Here is a 13,423-nt window from a genome sequence, read left to right as displayed (position 1 = left end):
CAGCGATATTACTCCTATTCAAGTACTAAACAGGCCAACCTGAACTGTAAAACAATCCCTAAGTGGAGGTAAGGCATCAGTTAGGAGTGAACTGAACACTCATGTAATGGGCAATTTGACGTCAAATAAAGTGTGGTAGGCATTAACGTTACTTTTGAAATGTTATTCTGAGGGAGCACACAGGGGAATTAGCTCAAATGGTAGGGCGCTCGCTTAGCATGCGAGAGGTAGCGGGATCGATGCCCGCATTCTCCATTCTAAAATGTACATACATTTTATTTTTAACTTGTCATTGCCAAGCTTGTTGCATAGTAAGAACAGATAAATCACAGATGGCTTTCATATATGGTCACATCATAACAACTAAAGGGGTTTTATCAAAAGGGTTTAGGTATTCGTTAGCTTGTGAGAGCAATTTGAGTTCTTATGCAATCTCACAATGACATTTCCACAACTTCCATTTCAATTTTGTCTCATTTTACTTGACACTCTGTCCACTGAGGGATCTATAAATGATAAGTTCCTTGAAAAACAAGAGTTGAGGAATATCCAGGAACTGGTTTTCTTAATGAAAAACGATCAGTTTGCATTCTACTTTAAAGAGGGAGCCCGGCTAGCTCAGTCGGTAGAGCATAAGACTCTTAATCTCAGGGTCGTGGGTTCGAGCCCCACGTTGGGCGAAAACGAGTAATTTTTGCAGGATTATTGCATTGGATCTCATATTATGGCAATTAATCTTGCATTAGACATGCAATAACTCCCAAAAATTGTATATCTTTGGTTTCCCATTGGTGGGAAATGTAACTTCAAGATTAGGTAGGGCATTAGTCTAGATTAACATACAGCGATATTACTCCTATTCAAGTACTAAACAGGCCAACCTGAACTGTAAAACAATCCCTAAGTGGAGGTAAGGCATCAGTTAGGAGTGAACTGAACACTCATGTAATGGGCAATTTGACGTCAAATAAAGTGTGGTAGGCATTAACGTTACTTTTGAAATGTTATTCTGAGGGAGCACACAGGGGAATTAGCTCAAATGGTAGAGCGCTCGCTTAGCATGCGAGAGGTAGCGGGATCGATGCCCGCATTCTCCATTCTAAAATGTACATACATTTTATTTTTAACTTGTCATTGCCAAGCTTGTTGCATAGTAAGAACAGATAAATCACAAATGGCTTTCATATATGGTCACATCATAACAAGTAAAGGGGTTTTATCAAAAGGGTTTAGGTATTTGTTAGCTTGTGAGAGCAATTTGAGTTCTTATGCAATCTCACAATGACATTTCCACAACTTCCATTTCAATTTTGTCTCATTTTACTTGACACTCTGTCCACTGAGGGATCTATAAATGATAAGTTCCTTGAAAAACAAGAGTTGAGGAATATCCAGGAACTGGTTTTCTTAATGAAAAACGATCAGTTTGCATACTACTTTAAAGAGGGAGCCCGGCTAGCTCAGTCGGTAGAGCATGAGACTCTAAATCTCAGGGTTGTGGGTTCGATCCCCACGTTGGGCGAAAACAAGTAATTTTTGCAGGATTATTGCATTGGATCTCATAATATGGCAATTAATCTTGCATTAGACATGCAATAACTCCCAAAAATTGTATATCTTTGGTTTCCCATTGGTGGGAAATGTAACTTCAAGATTAGGTAGGGCATTAGTCTAGATTAACATACAGCGATATTACTCCTATTCAAGTACTAAACAGGCCAACCTGAACTGTAAAACAATCCCTAAGTGGAGGTAAGGCATCAGTTAGGAGTGAACTGAACACTCATGTAATGGGCAATTTGACGTCAAATAAAGTGTGGTAGGCATTAACATTACTTTTGTAATGTTATTCTGAGGGAGCACACAGGGGAATTAGCTCAAATGGTAGGGCGCTCGCTTAGCATGCGAGAGGTAGCGGGATCGATGCCCGCATTCTCCATTCTAAAATGTACATACATTTTATTTTTAACTTGTCATTGTCAAGCTTGTTGCATAGTAAGAACAGATAAATCACAGATGGCTTTCATATATGGTCACATCATAACAACTAAAGGGGTTTTATCAAAAGGGTTTAGGTATTCGTTAGCTTGTGAGAGCAATTTGAGTTCTTATGCAATCTCACAATGACATTTCCACAACTTCCATTTCAATTTTGTCTCATTTTACTTGACACTCTGTCCACTGAGGGATCTATAAATGATAAGTTCCTTGAAAAACAAGAGTTGAGGAATATCCAGGAACTGGTTTTCTTAATGAAAAACGATCAGTTTGCATTCTACTTTAAAGAGGGAGCCCGGCTAGCTCAGTCGGTAGAGCATGAGACTCTTAATCTCAGGGTCGTGGGTTCGAGCCCCACGTTGGGCGAAAACGAGTAATTTTTGCAGGATTATTGCATTGGATCTCATAATATGGCAATTAAGCTTGCATTAGACATGCATTAACTCCCAAAAATTGTATATCTTTGGTTTCCCATTGGTGGGAAATGTAACTTCAAGATTAGGTAGGGCATTAGTCTAGATTAACATACAGCGATATTACTCCTATTCAAGTACTAAACAGGCCAACCTGAACTGTAAAACATCCCCTAAGTGGAGGTAAGGCATCAGTTAGGAGTGAACTGAACACTCATGTAATGGGCAATTTGACGTCAAATAAAGTGTGGTAGGCATTAACATTACTTTTGAAATGTTATTCTGAGGGAGCACACTGGGGAATTAGCTCAAATGGTAGGGCGCTCGCTTAGCATGAGAGAGGTAGCGGGATCGATGCCCGCATTCTCCATTCTAAAATGTACATACATTTTATTTTTAACTTGTCATTGCCAAGCTTGTTGCATAGTAAGAACAGATAAATCACAGATGGCTTTCATATATGGTCACATCATAACAACTAAAGGGGTTTTATCAAAAGGGTTTAGGTATTCGTTAGCTTGTGAGAGCAATTTGAGTTCTTATGCAATCTCACAATGACATTTCCACAACTTCCATTTCAATTTTGTCTCATTTTACTTGACACTCTGTCCACTGAGGGATCTATAAATGATAAGTTCCTTGAAAAACAAGAGTTGAGGAATATCCAGGAACTGGTTTTCTTAATGAAAAACGATCAGTTTGCATACTACTTTAAAGAGGGAGCCCGGCTAGCTCAGTCGGTAGAGCATGAGACTCTTAATCTCAGGGTCGTGGGTTCGAGCCCCACGTTGGGCGAAAACGAGTAATTTTTGCAGGATTATTGCATTGGATCTCATATTATGGCAATTAATCTTGCATTAGACATGCAATAACTCCCAAAAATTGTATATCTTTGGTTTCCCATTGGTGGGAAATGTAACTTCAAGATTAGGTAGGGCATTAGTCTAGATTAACATACAGCGATATTACTCCTATTCAAGTACTAAACAGGCCAACCTGAACTGTAAAACAATCCCTAAGTGGAGGTAAGGCATCAGTTAGGAGTGAACTGAACACTCATGTAATGGGCAATTTGACGTCAAATAAAGTGTGGTAGGCATTAACGTTACTTTTGAAATGTTATTCTGAGGGAGCACACAGGGGAATTAGCTCAAATGGTAGGGCGCTCGCTTAGCATGCGAGAGGTAGCGGGATCGATGCCCGCATTCTCCATTCTAAAATGTACATACATTTTATTTTTAACTTGTCATTGCCAAGCTTGTTGCATAGTAAGAACAGATAAATCACAGATGGCTTTCATATATGGTCACATCATAACAACTAAAGGGGTTTTATCAAAAGGGTTTAGGTATTCGTTAGCTTGTGAGAGCAATTTGAGTTCTTATGCAATCTCACAATGACATTTCCACAACTTCCATTTCAATTTTGTCTCATTTTACTTGACACTCTGTCCACTGAGGGATCTATAAATGATAAGTTCCTTGAAAAACAAGAGTTGAGGAATATCCAGGAACTGGTTTTCTTAATGAAAAACGATCAGTTTGCATTCTACTTTAAAGAGGGAGCCCGGCTAGCTCAGTCGGTAGAGCATAAGACTCTTAATCTCAGGGTCGTGGGTTCGAGCCCCACGTTGGGCGAAAACGAGTAATTTTTGCAGGATTATTGCATTGGATCTCATATTATGGCAATTAATCTTGCATTAGACATGCAATAACTCCCAAAAATTGTATATCTTTGGTTTCCCATTGGTGGGAAATGTAACTTCAAGATTAGGTAGGGCATTAGTCTAGATTAACATACAGCGATATTACTCCTATTCAAGTACTAAACAGGCCAACCTGAACTGTAAAACAATCCCTAAGTGGAGGTAAGGCATCAGTTAGGAGTGAACTGAACACTCATGTAATGGGCAATTTGACGTCAAATAAAGTGTGGTAGGCATTAACGTTACTTTTGAAATGTTATTCTGAGGGAGCACACAGGGGAATTAGCTCAAATGGTAGGGCGCTCGCTTAGCATGCGAGAGGTAGCGGGATCGATGCCCGCATTCTCCATTCTAAAATGTACATACATTTTATTTTTAACTTGTCATTGCCAAGCTTGTTGCATAGTAAGAACAGATAAATCACAGATGGCTTTCATATATGGTCACATCATAACAACTAAAGGGGTTTTATCAAAAGGGTTTAGGTATTCGTTAGCTTGTGAGAGCAATTTGAGTTCTTATGCAATCTCACAATGACATTTCCACAACTTCCATTTCAATTTTGTCTCATTTTACTTGACACTCTGTCCACTGAGGGATCTATAAATGATAAGTTCCTTGAAAAACAAGAGTTGAGGAATATCCAGGAACTGGTTTTCTTAATGAAAAACGATCAGTTTGCATTCTACTTTAAAGAGGGAGCCCGGCTAGCTCAGTCGGTAGAGCATAAGACTCTTAATCTCAGGGTCGTGGGTTCGAGCCCCACGTTGGGCGAAAACGAGTAATTTTTGCAGGATTATTGCATTGGATCTCATAATATGGCAATTAATCTTGCATTAGACATGCATTAACTCCCAAAAATTGTATATCTTTGGTTTCCCATTGGTGGGAAATGTAACTTCAAGATTAGGTAGGGCATTAGTCTAGATTAACCTACAGCGATATTACTCCTATTCAAGTACTAAACAGGCCAACCTGAACTGTAAAACATCCCCTAAGTGGAGGTAAGGCATCAGTTAGGAGTGAACTGAACACTCATGTAATGGGCAATTTGACGTCAAATAAAGTGTGGTAGGCATTAACGTTACTTTTGAAATGTTATTCTGAGGGAGCATACAGGGGAATTAGCTCAAATGGTAGGGCGCTCGCTTAGCATGCGAGAGGTAGCTGGATCGATGCCCGCATTCTTCATTCTAAAATGTACATACATTTTATTTTTAACTTGTCATTGCCAAGCTTGTTGCATAGTAAGAACAGATAAATCACAGATGGCTTTCATATATGGTCACATCATAACAACTAAAGGGGTTTTATGAAAAGGGTTTAGGTATTCGTTAGCTTGTGAGAGCAATTTGAGTTCTTATGCAATCTCACAATGACATTTCCACAACTTCCATTTCAATTTTGTCTCATTTTACTTGACACTCTGTCCACTGAGGGATCTATAAATGATAAGTTCCTTGAAAAACAAGAGTTGAGGAATATCCAGGAACTGGTTTTCTTAATGAAAAACGATCAGTTTGCATTCTACTTTAAAGAGGGAGCCCGGCTAGCTCAGTCGGTAGAGCATGAGACTCTTAATCTCAGGGTCGTGGGTTCGAGCCCCACGTTGGGCGAAAACGAGTAATTTTTGCAGGATTATTGAATTGGATCTCATAATATGGCAATTAATCTTGCATTAGACATGCATTAACTCCCAAAAATTGTATATCTTTGGTTTCCCATTGGTGGGAAATGTAACTTCAAGATTAGGTAGGGCATTAGTCTAGATTAACATACAGCGATATTACTCCTATTCAAGTACTAAACAGGCCAACCTGAACTGTAAAACATCCCCTAAGTGGAGGTAAGGCATCAGTTAGGAGTGAACTGAACACTCATGTAATGGGCAATTTGACGTCAAATAAAGTGTGGTAGGCATTAACATTACTTTTGAAATGTTATTCTGAGGGAGCACACTGGGGAATTAGCTCAAATGGTAGGGCGCTCGCTTAGCATGCGAGAGGTAGCGGGATCGATGCCCGCATTCTCCATTCTAAAATGTACATACATTTTATTTTTAACTTGTCATTGCCAAGCTTGTTGCATAGTAAGAACAGATAAATCACAGATGGCTTTCATATATGGTCACATCATAACAACTAAAGGGGTTTTATCAAAAGGGTTTAGGTATTCGTTAGCTTGTGAGAGCAATTTGAGTTCTTATGCAATCTCACAATGACATTTCCACAACTTCCATTTCAATTTTGTCTCATTTTACTTGACACTCTGTCCACTGAGGGATCTATAAATGATAAGTTCCTTGAAAAACAAGAGTTGAGGAATATCCAGGAACTGGTTTTCTTAATGAAAAACGATCAGTTTGCATTCTACTTTAAAGAGGGAGCCCGGCTAGCTCAGTCGGTAGAGCATGAGACTCTTAATCTCAGGGTCGTGGGTTCGAGCCCCACGTTGGGCGAAAACGAGTAATTTTTGCAGGATTATTGAATTGGATCTCATAATATGGCAATTAATCTTGCATTAGACATGCATTAACTCCCAAAAATTGTATATCTTTGGTTTCCCATTGGTGGGAAATGTAACTTCAAGATTAGGTAGGGCATTAGTCTAGATTAACATACAGCGATATTACTCCTATTCAAGTACTAAACAGGCCAACCTGAACTGTAAAACAATCCCTAAGTGGAGGTAAGGCATCAGTTAGGAGTGAACTGAACACTCATGTAATGGGCAATTTGACGTCAAATAAAGTGTGGTAGGCATTAACGTTACTTTTGAAATGTTATTCTGAGGGAGCACACAGGGGAATTAGCTCAAATGGTAGGGCGCTCGCTTAGCATGCGAGAGGTAGCGGGATCGATGCCCGCATTCTCCATTCTAAAATGTACATACATTTTATTTTTAACTTGTCATTGCCAAGCTTGTTGCATAGTAAGAACAGATAAATCACAGATGGCTTTCATATATGGTCACATCATAACAACTAAAGGGGTTTTATCAAAAGGGTTTAGGTATTCGTTAGCTTGTGAGAGCAATTTGAGTTCTTATGCAATCTCACAATGACATTTCCACAACTTCCATTTCAATTTTGTCTCATTTTACTTGACACTCTGTCCACTGAGGGATCTATAAATGATAAGTTCCTTGAAAAACAAGAGTTGAGGAATATCCAGGAACTGGTTTTCTTAATGAAAAACGATCAGTTTGCATACTACTTTAACGAGGGAGCCCGGCTAGCTCAGTCGGTAGAGCATGAGACTCTTAATCTCAGGGTCGTGGGTTCGAGCCCCACGTTGGGCGAAAACGAGTAATTTTTGCAGGATTATTGCATTGGATCTCATATTATCGCAATTAATCTAGCATTAGACATGCAATAACTCCCAAAAATTGTATATCTTTGGTTTCCCATTGGTGGGAAATGTAACTTCAAGATTAGGTAGGGCATTAGTCTAGATTAACATACAGCGATATTACTCCTATTCAAGTACTAAACAGGCCAACCTGAACTGTAAAACAATCCCTAAGTGGAGGTAAGGCATCAGTTAGGAGTGAACTGAACACTCATTTAATGGGCAATTTGACGTCAAATAAAGTGTGGTAGGCATTAACATTACTTTTGAAATGTTATTCCGAGGGAGCACACAGGGTAATTAGCTCAAATGGTAGGGCGCTCGCTTAGCATGCGAGAGGTAGCGGGATCGATGCCCGCATTCTCCATTCTAAAATGTACATACATTTTATTTTTAACTTGTCATTGCCAAGCTTGTTGCATAGTAAGAACAGATAAATCACAGATGGCTTTCATATATGGTCACATCATAACAACTAAAGGGGTTTTATCAAAAGGGTTTAGGTATTCGTTAGCTTGTGAGAGCAATTTGAGTTCTTATGCAATCTCACAATGACATTTCCACAACTTCCATTTCAATTTTGTCTCATTTTACTTGACACTCTGTCCACTGAGGGATCTATAAATGATAAGTTCCTTGAAAAACAAGAGTTGAGGAATATCCAGGAACTGGTTTTCTTAATGAAAAACGATCAGTTTGCATTCTACTTTAAAGAGGGAGCCCGGCTAGCTAAGTCGGTAGAGCATGAGACTCTTAATCTCAGGGTCGTGGGTTCGAGCCCCACGTTGGGCGAAAACGAGTAATTTTTGCAGGATTATTGCATTGGATCTCATAATATGGCAATTAATCTTGCATTAGACATGCATTAACTCCCAAAAATTGTATATCTTTGGTTTCCCATTGGTGGGAAATGTAACTTCAAGATTAGGTAGGGCATTAGTCTAGATTAACATACAGCGATATTACTCCTATTCAAGTACTAAACAGGCCAACCTGAACTGTAAAACAATCCCTAAGTGGAGGTAAGGCATCAGTTAGGAGTGAACTGAACACTCATGTAATGGGCAATTTGACGTCAAATAAAGTGTGGTAGGCATTAACATTACTTTTGAAATGTTATTCTGAGGGAGCACACAGGGGAATTAGCTCAAATGGTAGGGCGCTCGCTTAGCATGCGAGAGGTAGCGGGATCGATGCCCGCATTCTCCATTCTAAAATGTACATACATTTTATTTTTAACTTGTCATTGCCAAGCTTGTTGCATAGTAAGAACAGATAAATCACAGATGGCTTTCATATATGGTCACATCATAACAACTAAAGGGGTTTTATCAAAAGGGTTTAGGTATTCGTTAGCTTGTGAGAGCAATTTGAGTTCTTATGCAATCTCACAATGACATTTCCACAACTTCCATTTCAATTTTGTCTCATTTTACTTGACACTCTGTCCACTGAGGGATCTATAAATGATAAGTTCCTTGAAAAACAAGAGTTGAGGAATATCCAGGAACTGGTTTTCTTAATGAAAAACGATCAGTTTGCATACTACTTTAAAGAGGGAGCCCGGCTAGCTCAGTCGGTAGAGCATGAGACTCTTAATCTCAGGGTCGTGGGTTCGAGCCCCACGTTGGGCGAAAACGAGTAATTTTTGCAGGATTATTGCATTGGATCTCATATTATCGCAATTAATCTAGCATTAGACATGCAATAACTCCCAAAAATTGTATATCTTTGGTTTCCCATTGGTGGGAAATGTAACTTCAAGATTAGGTAGGGCATTAGTCTAGATTAACATACAGCGATATTACTCCTATTCAAGTACTAAACAGGCCAACCTGAACTGTAAAACAATCCCTAAGTGGAGGTAAGGCATCAGTTAGGAGTGAACTGAACACTCATTTAATGGGCAATTTGACGTCAAATAAAGTGTGGTAGGCATTAACATTACTTTTGAAATGTTATTCCGAGGGAGCACACAGGGTAATTAGCTCAAATGGTAGGGCGCTCGCTTAGCATGCGAGAGGTAGCGGGATCGATGCCCGCATTCTCCATTCTAAAATGTACATACATTTTATTTTTAACTTGTCATTGCCAAGCTTGTTGCATAGTAAGAACAGATAAATCACAGATGGCTTTCATATATGGTCACATCATAACAACTAAAGGGGTTTTATCAAAAGGGTTTAGGTATTCGTTAGCTTGTGAGAGCAATTTGAGTTCTTATGCAATCTCACAATGACATTTCCACAACTTCCATTTCAATTTTGTCTCATTTTACTTGACACTCTGTCCACTGAGGGATCTATAAATGATAAGTTCCTTGAAAAACAAGAGTTGAGGAATATCCAGGAACTGGTTTTCTTAATGAAAAACGATCAGTTTGCATTCTACTTTAAAGAGGGAGCCCGGCTAGCTAAGTCGGTAGAGCATGAGACTCTTAATCTCAGGGTCGTGGGTTCGAGCCCCACGTTGGGCGAAAACGAGTAATTTTTGCAGGATTATTGCATTGGATCTCATAATATGGCAATTAATCTTGCATTAGACATGCATTAACTCCCAAAAATTGTATATCTTTGGTTTCCCATTGGTGGGAAATGTAACTTCAAGATTAGGTAGGGCATTAGTCTAGATTAACCTACAGCGATATTACTCCTATTCAAGTACTAAACAGGCCAACCTGAACTGTAAAACATCCCCTAAGTGGAGGTAAGGCATCAGTTAGGAGTGAACTGAACACTCATGTAATGGGCAATTTGACGTCAAATAAAGTGTGGTAGGCATTAACGTTACTTTTGAAATGTTATTCTGAGGGAGCACACAGGGGAATTAGCTCAAATGGTAGGGCGCTTGCTTAGCATGCGAGAGGTAGCTGGATCGATGCCCGCATTCTCCATTCTAAAATGTACATACATTTTATTTTTAACTTGTCATTGCCAAGCTTGTTGCATAGTAAGAACAGATAAATCACAGATGGCTTTCATATATGGTCACATCATAACAACTAAAGGGGTTTTATGAAAAGGGTTTAGGTATTCGTTAGCTTGTGAGAGCAATTTGAGTTCTTATGCAATCTCACAATGACATTTCCACAACTTCCATTTCAATTTTGTCTCATTTTACTTGACACTCTGTCCACTGAGGGATCTATAAATGATAAGTTCCTTGAAAAACAAGAGTTGAGGAATATCCAGGAACTGGTTTTCTTAATGAAAAACGATCAGTTTGCATTCTACTTTAAAGAGGGAGCCCGGCTAGCTCAGTCGGTAGAGCATGAGACTCTTAATCTCAGGGTCGTGGGTTCGAGCCCCACGTTGGGCGAAAACGAGTAATTTTTGCAGGATTATTGAATTGGATCTCATAATATGGCAATTAATCTTGCATTAGACATGCATTAACTCCCAAAAATTGTATATCTTTGGTTTCCCATTGGTGGGAAATGTAACTTCAAGATTAGGTAGGGCATTAGTCTAGATTAACATACAGCGATATTACTCCTATTCAAGTACTAAACAGGCCAACCTGAACTGTAAAACATCCCCTAAGTGGAGGTAAGGCATCAGTTAGGAGTGAACTGAACACTCATGTAATGGGCAATTTGACGTCAAATAAAGTGTGGTAGGCATTAACATTACTTTTGAAATGTTATTCTGAGGGAGCACACTGGGGAATTGCTCAAATGGTAGGGCGCTCGCTTAGCATGCGAGAGGTAGCGGGATCGATGCCCGCATTCTCCATTCTAAAATGTACATACATTTTATTTTTAACTTGTCATTGCCAAGCTTGTTGCATAGTAAGAACAGATAAATCACAGATGGCTTTCATATATGGTCACATCATAACAACTAAAGGGGTTTTATCAAAAGGGTTTAGGTATTCGTTAGCTTGTGAGAGCAATTTGAGTTCTTATGCAATCTCACAATGACATTTCCACAACTTCCATTTCAATTTTGTCTCATTTTACTTGACACTCTGTCCACTGAGGGATCTATAAATGATAAGTTCCTTGAAAAACAAGAGTTGAGGAATATCCAGGAACTGGTTTTCTTAATGAAAAACGATCAGTTTGCATTCTACTTTAAAGAGGGAGCCCGGCTAGCTCAGTCGGTAGAGCATGAGACTCTTAATCTCAGGGTCGTGGGTTCGAGCCCCACGTTGGGCGAAAACGAGTAATTTTTGCAGGATTATTGAATTGGATCTCATAATATGGCAATTAATCTTGCATTAGACATGCATTAACTCCCAAAAATTGTATATCTTTGGTTTCCCATTGGTGGGAAATGTAACTTCAAGATTAGGTAGGGCATTAGTCTAGATTAACATACAGCGATATTACTCCTATTCAAGTACTAAACAGGCCAACCTGAACTGTAAAACAATCCCTAAGTGGAGGTAAGGCATCAGTTAGGAGTGAACTGAACACTCATGTAATGGGCAATTTGACGTCAAATAAAGTGTGGTAGGCATTAACGTTACTTTTGAAATGTTATTCTGAGGGAGCACACAGCGGAATTAGCTCAAATGGTAGGGCGCTCGCTTAGCATGCGAGAGGTAGCGGGATCGATGCCCGCATTCTCCATTCTAAAATGTACATACATTTTATTTTTAACTTGTCATTGCCAAGCTTGTTGCATAGTAAGAACAGATAAATCACAGATGGCTTTCATATATGGTCACATCATAACAACTAAAGGGGTTTTATCAAAAGGGTTTAGGTATTCGTTAGCTTGTGAGAGCAATTTGAGTTCTTATGCAATCTCACAATGACATTTCCACAACTTCCATTTCAATTTTGTCTCATTTTACTTGACACTCTGTCCACTGAGGGATCTATAAATGATAAGTTCCTTGAAAAACAAGAGTTGAGGAATATCCAGGAACTGGTTTTCTTAATGAAAAACGATCAGTTTGCATTCTACTTTAAAGAGGGAGCCCGGCTAGCTCAGTCGGTAGAGCATAAGACTCTTAATCTCAGGGTCGTGGGTTCGAGCCCCACGTTGGGCGAAAACGAGTAATTTTTGCAGGATTATTGCATTGGATCTCATAATATGGCAATTAATCTTGCATTAGACATGCATTAACTCCCAAAAATTGTATATCTTTGGTTTCCCATTGGTGGGAAATGTAACTTCAAGATTAGGTAGGGCATTAGTCTAGATTAACCTACAGCGATATTACTCCTATTCAAGTACTAAACAGGCCAACCTGAACTGTAAAACATCCCCTAAGTGGAGGTAAGGCATCAGTTAGGAGTGAACTGAACACTCATGTAATGGGCAATTTGACGTCAAATAAAGTGTGGTAGGCATTAACGTTACTTTTGAAATGTTATTCTGAGGGAGCACACAGGGGAATTAGCTCAAATGGTAGGGCGCTCGCTTAGCATGCGAGAGGTAGCTGGATCGATGCCCGCATTCTCCATTCTAAAATGTACATACATTTTATTTTTAACTTGTCATTGCCAAGCTTGTTGCATAGTAAGAACAGATAAATCACAGATGGCTTTCATATATGGTCACATCATAACAACTAAAGGGGTTTTATGAAAAGGGTTTAGGTATTCGTTAGCTTGTGAGAGCAATTTGAGTTCTTATGCAATCTCACAATGACATTTCCACAACTTCCATTTCAATTTTGTCTCATTTTACTTGACACTCTGTCCACTGAGGGATCTATAAATGATAAGTTCCTTGAAAAACAAGAGTTGAGGAATATCCAGGAACTGGTTTTCTTAATGAAAAACGATCAGTTTGCATTCTACTTTAAAGAGGGAGCCCGGCTAGCTCAGTCGGTAGAGCATGAGACTCTTAATCTCAGGGTCGTGGGTTCGAGCCCCACGTTGGGCGAAAACGAGTAATTTTTGCAGGATTATTGAATTGGATCTCATAATATGGCAATTAATCTTGCATTAGACATGCATTAACTCCCAAAAATTGTATATCTTTGGTTTCCCATTGGTG

The 13,423-nt window shown here is 39.2% G+C and overlaps 23 non-coding genes across 23 annotated transcripts; all 23 read left to right on the top strand.

The window, feature by feature from the left end:
* Nucleotides 1-182: 182 nt before the first annotated feature.
* Nucleotides 183-255, top strand: TRNAA-AGC (transfer RNA alanine (anticodon AGC)). Its single transcript has one exon. It is a non-coding gene; the product is annotated as a tRNA-Ala (tRNA).
* Nucleotides 256-607: 352 nt separating this feature from the next.
* TRNAK-CUU (transfer RNA lysine (anticodon CUU)) lies at nucleotides 608-680 on the top strand. The gene has a single exon. It is a non-coding gene; the product is annotated as a tRNA-Lys (tRNA).
* Nucleotides 681-1,024: 344 nt separating this feature from the next.
* TRNAA-AGC (transfer RNA alanine (anticodon AGC)) lies at nucleotides 1,025-1,097 on the top strand. The gene has a single exon. It is a non-coding gene; the product is annotated as a tRNA-Ala (tRNA).
* Nucleotides 1,098-1,866: 769 nt separating this feature from the next.
* On the top strand, nucleotides 1,867-1,939 carry TRNAA-AGC (transfer RNA alanine (anticodon AGC)). The gene has a single exon. It is a non-coding gene; the product is annotated as a tRNA-Ala (tRNA).
* A 352-nt stretch (nucleotides 1,940-2,291) lies between these two features.
* TRNAK-CUU (transfer RNA lysine (anticodon CUU)) lies at nucleotides 2,292-2,364 on the top strand. The gene has a single exon. It is a non-coding gene; the product is annotated as a tRNA-Lys (tRNA).
* Nucleotides 2,365-3,133: 769 nt separating this feature from the next.
* TRNAK-CUU (transfer RNA lysine (anticodon CUU)) lies at nucleotides 3,134-3,206 on the top strand. Its single transcript has one exon. It is a non-coding gene; the product is annotated as a tRNA-Lys (tRNA).
* Nucleotides 3,207-3,550: 344 nt separating this feature from the next.
* On the top strand, nucleotides 3,551-3,623 carry TRNAA-AGC (transfer RNA alanine (anticodon AGC)). The gene has a single exon. It is a non-coding gene; the product is annotated as a tRNA-Ala (tRNA).
* Nucleotides 3,624-3,975: 352 nt separating this feature from the next.
* On the top strand, nucleotides 3,976-4,048 carry TRNAK-CUU (transfer RNA lysine (anticodon CUU)). Its single transcript has one exon. It is a non-coding gene; the product is annotated as a tRNA-Lys (tRNA).
* A 344-nt stretch (nucleotides 4,049-4,392) lies between these two features.
* Nucleotides 4,393-4,465, top strand: TRNAA-AGC (transfer RNA alanine (anticodon AGC)). The gene has a single exon. It is a non-coding gene; the product is annotated as a tRNA-Ala (tRNA).
* Nucleotides 4,466-4,817: 352 nt separating this feature from the next.
* On the top strand, nucleotides 4,818-4,890 carry TRNAK-CUU (transfer RNA lysine (anticodon CUU)). Its single transcript has one exon. It is a non-coding gene; the product is annotated as a tRNA-Lys (tRNA).
* Nucleotides 4,891-5,659: 769 nt separating this feature from the next.
* TRNAK-CUU (transfer RNA lysine (anticodon CUU)) lies at nucleotides 5,660-5,732 on the top strand. Its single transcript has one exon. It is a non-coding gene; the product is annotated as a tRNA-Lys (tRNA).
* Nucleotides 5,733-6,076: 344 nt separating this feature from the next.
* TRNAA-AGC (transfer RNA alanine (anticodon AGC)) lies at nucleotides 6,077-6,149 on the top strand. Its single transcript has one exon. It is a non-coding gene; the product is annotated as a tRNA-Ala (tRNA).
* Nucleotides 6,150-6,501: 352 nt separating this feature from the next.
* Nucleotides 6,502-6,574, top strand: TRNAK-CUU (transfer RNA lysine (anticodon CUU)). The gene has a single exon. It is a non-coding gene; the product is annotated as a tRNA-Lys (tRNA).
* A 344-nt stretch (nucleotides 6,575-6,918) lies between these two features.
* Nucleotides 6,919-6,991, top strand: TRNAA-AGC (transfer RNA alanine (anticodon AGC)). The gene has a single exon. It is a non-coding gene; the product is annotated as a tRNA-Ala (tRNA).
* A 352-nt stretch (nucleotides 6,992-7,343) lies between these two features.
* Nucleotides 7,344-7,416, top strand: TRNAK-CUU (transfer RNA lysine (anticodon CUU)). Its single transcript has one exon. It is a non-coding gene; the product is annotated as a tRNA-Lys (tRNA).
* Nucleotides 7,417-8,185: 769 nt separating this feature from the next.
* Nucleotides 8,186-8,258, top strand: TRNAK-CUU (transfer RNA lysine (anticodon CUU)). The gene has a single exon. It is a non-coding gene; the product is annotated as a tRNA-Lys (tRNA).
* Nucleotides 8,259-8,602: 344 nt separating this feature from the next.
* Nucleotides 8,603-8,675, top strand: TRNAA-AGC (transfer RNA alanine (anticodon AGC)). The gene has a single exon. It is a non-coding gene; the product is annotated as a tRNA-Ala (tRNA).
* A 352-nt stretch (nucleotides 8,676-9,027) lies between these two features.
* TRNAK-CUU (transfer RNA lysine (anticodon CUU)) lies at nucleotides 9,028-9,100 on the top strand. The gene has a single exon. It is a non-coding gene; the product is annotated as a tRNA-Lys (tRNA).
* Nucleotides 9,101-9,869: 769 nt separating this feature from the next.
* TRNAK-CUU (transfer RNA lysine (anticodon CUU)) lies at nucleotides 9,870-9,942 on the top strand. Its single transcript has one exon. It is a non-coding gene; the product is annotated as a tRNA-Lys (tRNA).
* Nucleotides 9,943-10,711: 769 nt separating this feature from the next.
* TRNAK-CUU (transfer RNA lysine (anticodon CUU)) lies at nucleotides 10,712-10,784 on the top strand. Its single transcript has one exon. It is a non-coding gene; the product is annotated as a tRNA-Lys (tRNA).
* A 768-nt stretch (nucleotides 10,785-11,552) lies between these two features.
* Nucleotides 11,553-11,625, top strand: TRNAK-CUU (transfer RNA lysine (anticodon CUU)). Its single transcript has one exon. It is a non-coding gene; the product is annotated as a tRNA-Lys (tRNA).
* A 769-nt stretch (nucleotides 11,626-12,394) lies between these two features.
* On the top strand, nucleotides 12,395-12,467 carry TRNAK-CUU (transfer RNA lysine (anticodon CUU)). Its single transcript has one exon. It is a non-coding gene; the product is annotated as a tRNA-Lys (tRNA).
* Nucleotides 12,468-13,236: 769 nt separating this feature from the next.
* TRNAK-CUU (transfer RNA lysine (anticodon CUU)) lies at nucleotides 13,237-13,309 on the top strand. The gene has a single exon. It is a non-coding gene; the product is annotated as a tRNA-Lys (tRNA).
* The last annotated feature ends 114 nt before the right edge of the window (nucleotides 13,310-13,423 follow it).

Source organism: Lissotriton helveticus, chromosome 1_2 (genome assembly GCF_964261635.1).
Source record: "Lissotriton helveticus chromosome 1_2, aLisHel1.1, whole genome shotgun sequence".
NCBI lineage: Eukaryota > Metazoa > Chordata > Amphibia > Caudata > Salamandridae > Lissotriton > Lissotriton helveticus.
This window is presented reverse-complemented; position numbering and strand designations above follow the sequence as displayed.